This window comes from Meles meles, chromosome 7 (assembly GCF_922984935.1).
Source record: "Meles meles chromosome 7, mMelMel3.1 paternal haplotype, whole genome shotgun sequence".
Classification (NCBI taxonomy): domain Eukaryota; kingdom Metazoa; phylum Chordata; class Mammalia; order Carnivora; family Mustelidae; genus Meles; species Meles meles.
The window spans coordinates 8295036-8303148 of record NC_060072.1 but is presented as its reverse complement, the minus strand read 5'-3'; the positions used below and the strand labels follow the sequence as shown (position 1 = coordinate 8303148).

At 43.5% G+C, this 8113-nt stretch overlaps 1 pseudogene; it reads left to right on the top strand.

Moving 5' to 3' along the window:
* The first annotated feature begins 4741 nt into the window (after nt 1–4741).
* On the top strand, nt 4742–7238 carry LOC123947064 (annotated as a pseudogene).
* The last annotated feature ends 875 nt before the right edge of the window (nt 7239–8113 follow it).

Sequence of the window (8113 nt, the reverse complement as noted above, 5' to 3'; positions counted from 1 at the left end):
AAAAAACGTTCTCTCCCCTGAGCAAGTTCTGAACCACAGACATAGGATAAAGGAGTCAGGCAGGTGGAGAACAGATTTTCACTTTTATTACTATTCGAGTTGACACAGAACCAGTTGTGTCTAACAGCAAGTCAGCTTTCTAATACTCAGCTCTGAAACTTACCAGGCTTCCTCACCCAGCAGGACTAGTCATGGACAGACCTCTGCCTCCTAGGAAAAGGAAGGAGCAGAGCAGAATAGGTGCTGCCCAGTTTCTCCTTCCGGACTCACTGACCAAACAAGGCACTTCACCCTGACAGCATGTGTCAGGAGTATAAGGCCAATAATAGTAAAGGGATATGGCCTCACGTGGAAGGAAATGTCGAGAGTGAGCAAGTTTTCCTCCCCTAACACACAATGGCTCTTGTCTTCTAGCACGTGGGTCTTAAGTAGTAATCCAGGTCACGTCGGCTGTGTTCCTCCCTTCTGGGAGGCGGGGGGGGGGGTATCTCAGGACAGTCCTGCTCCCACTTTCAAGAGGACAGACCCCCACTACCACTCTTCTCTTGGGTATTTTCTTGGGCAAAATTGATAGAAAAAATAGATTTTGCCCCCCAGGAGATCCTAAAATGGATCAGCACAGCATATAAATTATACGAACTCCAAGACTAAACAAAGTTGCTTGAGCACTGTCCCCATAGCCACCAGATTCAGAAAATAAGCCTGCCTCCTGCCCACGAGCAGTAATTTCTGATAAAAGTATGTTCTCAGAACGCTGTACTCAGTCTTGCCACCTGGTGTCCGAGGGAGGGAGGATGGGTGAGGTCCTCTTGGTTGGGGACTCTCCAGGGTATCCAGTTACCCCATGCCAGTGTGCAGAACCCACGACTTGGACACTTGCACCCAATTTGGAAAAATCTGCCAGTAGGAGGTTAAATTTGGAACTGGGCCTTTACCATATCTCGAAAAAAACCCAGCCAGTGTACAGTCTTCTGCTTTAAAAATTAATCCTTGAAGTATCACCTTCTTTTTGCAATATTTAGGGATTTATAGTAGTGGTGGCCCCAGTTACCAAGTTCCTTCCCTTCCTCCGTAAGTTCCCTGCCTCCCTGCATTCTGTGAGTATAGTGAGACAACTCTTCAATTTCCATTTTGCCTCCAGACTGCCTGTGTAAGCCGAGCACGAACAATTTAAACATAGAACTTCACCGGTTTTGTAGTACACGTGCCGTTTGACGTTCAGCTGCCTTGCAGCTTGTGTGCGGCACGTAATTGTTCCACTCATTAATATCTAAAGAGCCTGTATGAAAAAAGTCTCTTTTCCCTACAGTCTAATCTTTGCCTCAGCCGTGCCTGCTTAGGAAAAGCTGTGCCTGCATAATTCAAGGTCAGGCAGCAGCCTTCTGTACTTTGAAGCCAACCAAGCCTGCTAATGCCCTGTTCCCTTTGCTGAGGCCAGCACGGCTGGCATTTGCTTGCTGGGCCAGAGTGGCCGATGTATGCTGAGGCCACTTGCACAGCTGACATGTAGATGAGCCTCAGTACCGCCACCACCAGACTGTGGCTTCTTTCCTTGCTGTCGCCAGCAAAGCCCCCAGGCCTTTGCCAAGGCTTGTGTGCCTGGCGTATTCAGTCTTGTCTCTATAGAAACAGCCACTTACCTGAAGACAGAGTTACCATAACTACAGTCATCACTAATGTCAAAATACAGTGTGGCCTGTGGTTTACAAACTTCTAATTCGGCCTCAGTAGTGTAAAGCTGGTGTAGACAGCAAAAACTCCGGTGCCCTCATGTAAACCTCTGCAAGATTAAAACACGGTGTTCCCTCGTTAAAAAGACCAAGGCCCAAATCCTGCCCCAACAGAAGTCTTAGAAATTCCACACTCGTGCACCTGGGTGGCTCAATTGGTGGAGCAGCTGCCTTTGGCTCAGGTCATGATTCCAGGGGTCCTGGGATCGAGCCCCTCATCAGGCTCCTTGCTCAGCGGAGAGCCTGCTTCTCTCTCTCCCTCCCTCTGCCTGCCGCTCTGTCTACTTGTCAAATAAATAAAAAATCTTAAAGTAAAAAAAAAAAAAAGAAATTCTACATGCATTCACTCCCCAAATTTCCTTTCATGTGTATTTATCAAAACTCTGATCTCATGTAGATACTAGGATCTTTGAGAGACCCAGTAAATAGCAGTCTTTTTCCCTTGGCTGAGTTCTATACCAAGTGAGAAATAAGATAAAAGAGTAGAGCATTTGAAAGACCAAAATATCATCTCTGTTACTGATAAAACTATATTGGAGAATGTGGCTTACATCTGTAGGCAAGTGAACTTCCTAGCACTGAACTCAATATTCAACAGGCTTGCCTCGTCCCAGATAATTGTGAGGGGCCTGCATTTAGAGCGGAGGAAAGTGCGCGCTCCCTGGGGACAACTGGCTTCCAAAAGAAAGAGACAAGGGCTGAGCTCACGTGCCCCGTTTCTCCTTCTGATCTCACCAGTCAGAAAGGACCCTCCGAGGTGGAACTTGTGCACGTGGACAGGAGCCAAGAGGGAAGCCTCGGGAGGGGTGACGGAGGGTTCCTCTTTCCCAGCACATTCAAATGGAACTGGCACAGAAATCTTTGGGGTGTCTTTCTTTGTCCACTGTCCATATAATGCATCATTTAAGAAATATGGTCTCTACATCTATAAAGCAGAATGAAACTTAAGGACGTCGGTGAAGCAGTTTGCATGTAACATCCTTCTAGGTAGCTTACGGACTTTTTCCAGTGCTGTCAATTTAATTTTCATAGAAAGAGCAAGTTTATTTTTGCACAACTCTCATAAACAGATGAGGGGCAAAACCAGCAAGAGAAAGCCTGTTTCCCTTGCTGTGCGCATCTGTTTCACACAGGGAACGGGCAGTGTTAATTCATCTGGAGCGAGTGTACGATTAACAGAGCTCCCACTGTACCAGTTTGACATTTCATGGCACATAAATACACACTGGTTCCCAAGAAACCTCGTGAGGTGAGCACGGTAGATACTTGGTTCTCCTTTCCCACCCAGCAGATGAGGAGACATTCCCACACCAGACCTCTAGGCTGCTGCGTTTATAAAGAAATTCTCTGCACACACACGTCCTAGCTTTTATATTTTGTAGGTATGAACCTTTTGAGTATTAGAAGGGTTTTTAAACATTGGTCACCTGTAATGTAATGGAGATTTGTTTTGTGTCAGTTTGAGTAATTATTCCTCCGGAATTCCGTATTGAATGAAAATTTGAATGTTACGTGTACTTTTCGTAGTTTCCTTTTGGTACATTTTAATTCATAAAATTTTAACCAACTTGACTCATTTTATTCTTAGAGGAAACATTACTACTTTTTATTGTTTTGCCCTAGAACAGCCTGTTCTCATGTAAAAATAAATTAACTGGTATTTAGCTTGTTAAGCAAATCCTCTTTAAAAAGTAGGATCTACCATTACCATGTACTGTAATTTCAGTTATAAAATATCCCACAAATATTGAACATAAATTATAAACCCAGGAAACCCAGCCAGTTCCAGTAGCTTATTGTAATATGCAGGCAGTATGACTGACTACAGCCTAACAACTGGCCCACTGCTTAACAGAGGTGGGCATCCTTTCAGGTCACCGATTGTACTGCAGGAATTACTGAAGATTTTCACTGTCACCTCTGCCAAAAATCAAGAAAAAGGAAGAAAGAAATCTAGAACTGTTTAATATCCCAATGTCGTCAGCCTTTCCTAACTATCCTCCCCTAAGGTGGGGGAAAATTGCCTTACCTCTCTCCTTCCCTTCTTACCAGAGATGTGTGTACTCAATTCCTTTTTTTCTCTCTTCTTCCCTCTTTTAGGCAGTATTTGTGTGTTTCTGCAGAGTTTTGCACAGAGTCTGTTCCCATGCAAACCAATGAGGGAGAAGTGTCAGAAGAAAGCAGTTCCAAGGTCAGTGAACTACTAAAGATGCAAACACTTTGGGTGGAAATTAAAAACAGGCAGTGGTTGAGTAGAGTGGGTGTTTTGTTTTAGGTGAATTTAGAAACTAGCTTGATTTAAATTAAAACCTAACCCAAGGTTGAGAAGATTTTTTTTTTCTTCTTGATAGCCATTTTTGTTATGTTCCATGACCAATTTAAAACAAATTTTACTGAACTCCTAGAGAACTGTATGCTTCATTTGTGCAATGGTAGCACTTTATCTTTTAATATTTTATTGTGCAAGCTCTATATTCTTATTTTAAGAAATTAAGATGAGTCAGAAGTGTGTAAGGTAAAAAGTAAAAAGCTTGTCGCTTATTCTTGCTGCACAGAGACATTATAATAATTTTCACACATTTTTTATTATAAAATTTTAAATGGTAATTTGTTAGGTTTGGGTTTTCAGGCTCAGAAGTGAATGAATGTTGGGGCACCTGGGTGGCTCAGTGGGTTAAAGCCTCTGCCTTTGGCTCAGGTCATGATCCCAGGGTCCTGGGATCGAGCCCCACATCAGGCTATCTGCTCCTCGGGGAGCCTGCTTCCTCCTCTCTCTCTGCCTGCCTCTCTGCCTAGTTGTGATTTCTCTCTGTCAAATAAATAAAATATTTTTTTTAAAATCCTTTAAGAAGTGAATGAATGGGGGCACCTGTGTGGCTCAGTTGGTTAAAGCCTCTGCCTTCGGCTCAGGTCATGATCCCAGCATACTGGGATCGAGCCCCGCATCGGGCTCTCTGCTCAGTGGAGAGCCTGCTTCCCTTCCTCTCTCTGCCTGCCTCTCTGCCTACTTGTGATCTCTGTCTGTCAAATAAATAAATAAAATCTTTAAAAAAAAAAAAAAGTGAATGAATGTTAACCATTGTCAAACCCGATATTTAAATTGTTATCTGTGTGCCTATGTGTATCTCTATATCTGGCTCCGTGTCCTGACTCTCCCTGGGATCTTTCTCTGCCTAGTCAAATGGGACCCTCAGTGTCACCTTGATGTCTCCTTTCAAAGTTGTCCCTCGTCCTTACTGGGCACTCCAAGGATATCTCACACTGTGTCCTGAACAGTGCCCAGTCTGCTGCCCTAGACCTTTCTGAGGGGCGTCTTTTTGCTGCTGCCAGAGCTACTGGTCCTCCCTGTGGGAGGGCTTTTTTCCCCTGGTCACTAGAATGCAGTTTTGTATGACCTAATCACTTTCTTGCGGAGCATTCTGCTGTTTTAGTGAAAGCCGCTATTGTAAATACTGAAGAAAGACAAGTTGACAGAGTTAGTATTTTAATGTAAAACTTCAGAAGCCCTTGAATCCTTCGGAGACACAGTACTATTCCTTACATTTTTCCCAAGGACCACTTCAGGGCTTATTTAATTTCCCTGCTGTGGATGTAAAAGAGAAAATTGAATAGCACTAACACGGTTACCCATGAATCTGTCTCATTGTCCCAAACTTCAGAAGTTAAATACGAAAATTATGTCCTGTAAAAAGTTTCTGATGACATATCAGGAAATCCAAAGGCGAGAATATGGACTTTATTGGCCTTCATTTCCCTTAGAAAGAGACTCGTGTGATCTAATTTATTTAGTATTTATGTGCCTGTGTTGTCACACTGATCTGAAAACAGATCCTGTTTTGTCTGTTATCTGTGGCTTTGACTCCCTGAATGCAGCGATCCGTTTTCTTAGTGCCTGGTCTAGCTGTTGCACATGGAACTCTGGGACTTACTGACACATCCTGGACTATAGCTGTTTGTTTATGCTGTCTCTTTTGTTCTTTTACATTGTGTATTATAAAAAAATACACCTTCGTAGTCAGTCAGTCAGTCACTTAGTTCACGAACACTTATGGGGCACTTGGTACGTGCTGATGGTCCCAGGTATGGCGTGCAAGGTTACATAAGGCAGGGTCTCTGCGTGGTGGGAACTTGTAGTCTAGTGGAGGGAGGTAACCATACCATAAGGGCAATGATAGTGGTATTAACTGCGGCATTAGGAGCTAGGTCAAAGCAAAGAGTTCCTTCTTATTGGAAGCTTCATGACAGAGGAGGTAACACTTGAGTTTTGTTGGAAAGATAAGGGGTTTTTGTTCATTTTTACTGGTTGATTGGTTGGTGAGTGGGTGAGTGGAGGTGGGAAGGGCATTGTAAGCGGAATGAAGCAAGTGTCGCATATGTAAATGGTCAAGTCTAACAGGAGATGTTGAAAAGCTTTGAGTGGATTTCAGATACCTTGCTATGTATTAAACCACACCACAAATTAGTGGTTTAAAACTACTGTCACCTTTTCTCGCCGCGTCGCCGGTGCCTGCGCCACCCGCTCCTCCTCACCTGTCCTCTCCCGGCCGAAGCCCGGGAGTCCAGAGCGAGACGCGGGGACCATGTTCCGACGCAAGCTGACGGCCCTTGACTGCCACAACCCGCTGGCTTCAACCGCAAAGATGAAACAGAATTTAGAAACTTTATTGTTTGGCTTGAAGACCAGAAAATCAGACACTACAAGATTGAAGACAGAGGTAATTTAAGAAACATCCTCAGCAGTGATTGGCCCAAGTTCTTTGAAAAGTATCTCAAAGATGTTAACTGTCCTTTCAAGATTCAAGATGGACAAGAAGCAATTGACTGGCTTCTTGGTTTAGCTGTTAGACTTGAATATGGAGATAATGCTGAAAAATACAAGGACTTGGTACCTGACAACACAAAAAATGCTGACAATGCAGCTAAAAATGCAGAGCCATCGATCAGTTTGGATGTAAATGATCCTGATTTTAAGGCTGGTGTAATGGCTTTGGCTAACCTTCTTCAGATTCAGCCTCATGATGATTACCTGGTAATGCTTAAGGCGATTCGCATTTTGGTCCAGGAGCGCCTGACACAGGATGCAGTTGCTAAAGCAAATCAAACGGAAGAGGGCTTGCCTGTTGCTTTAGACAAACATATTCTTGGTTTTGACACAGGAGATGCAGTTCTTAATGAAGCTGCTCAAATTCTGCGACTGCTGCATATAGAAGAGCTCGGAGAGCTGCAGACAAAAATTAATGAAGCCATAGTAGCTGTTCAGGCAATTATTGCTGATCCAAAGACAGACCACAGACTGGGGAAAGTTGGAAGATGCACGTTTTAGGATTTCAGCTTCTCACCTACTTAGTACAATTGGGAACCATGTATGCTCTGGCATGTGTTTGGAAATCAAATGTCACATTTTCAAGGGAAGAATCCTAGAAATTTGACTATGTTCTCGAGAGTTACCATCATTGCTTTTTCTTTAATAAAGTTCAGGAAAGTGGGAAAAAAAAACAAAAACAAAAACCTACTGTCACAATCTCTTGGCCAGAAGAATTCCAAATAATTTATGTAGATACTTCACCCTCAAGAACGGGAACCTAACTCCCCCTTCCTTAAATGTGGCTACACACAGTGGGGAAACCTGACAGAAAGCCTCTCAACCAGATGGTCAGGGTCTCCATCAATGGGATGAGTCATGTTTACAGTATGTACCCTTGATGTGGTGGGCTGAAGTGGCATCTTACTTCGGTGGTCTTCTTTCCCAAAGCCCATTTTCCCCTCTGACCATGAGAAAAACATCAGACAGATCCTGGTAGAGGGATGTCCTGCAAAATATCCGACCAAGACTACCCTCAAAACTGTCAAGGGGGGCGCCTGGGTGGCTCAGTGGGTTAAGCCGCTGCCTTCGGCTCAGGTCATGATCTCAGGGTCCTGGGATCGAGCCCCGAATCGGACTCTCTGCTCAGCAGGGAGCCTGCTTCCCCCTTCTCTCTGCCTACCTCTCTGCCTACTTGTGATCTCTCTCTCTCTGTCAAAAAATAAATTAAAAAAAAAAAACAAAACTGTCAAGGGAAAACATATGTTGAGAAACTGTCACAGTCAAAAGGAGCCTAAGGTGACATCATGACTAAATGTAATACAATGTCCCAGATGAGATCCTGGAATAGAATAGGAATGTTAGGTAAGAACTAAGAAAATCTGAGTAAAGTATGGATTTTAGGTAGTAATAATGCATCAGTATTGGTTCATTAATTGTGACAAAGGTATTGAGATAAGATATTAATAATAGAGGAATATATATATGTGTATATATAATCACAACCATAGCTTTTGATTGTCTCTCATGATCTGTGATTCACCGAGGTCCATAGGGCAGTTCTGCTCCGAAGTGGTATTGG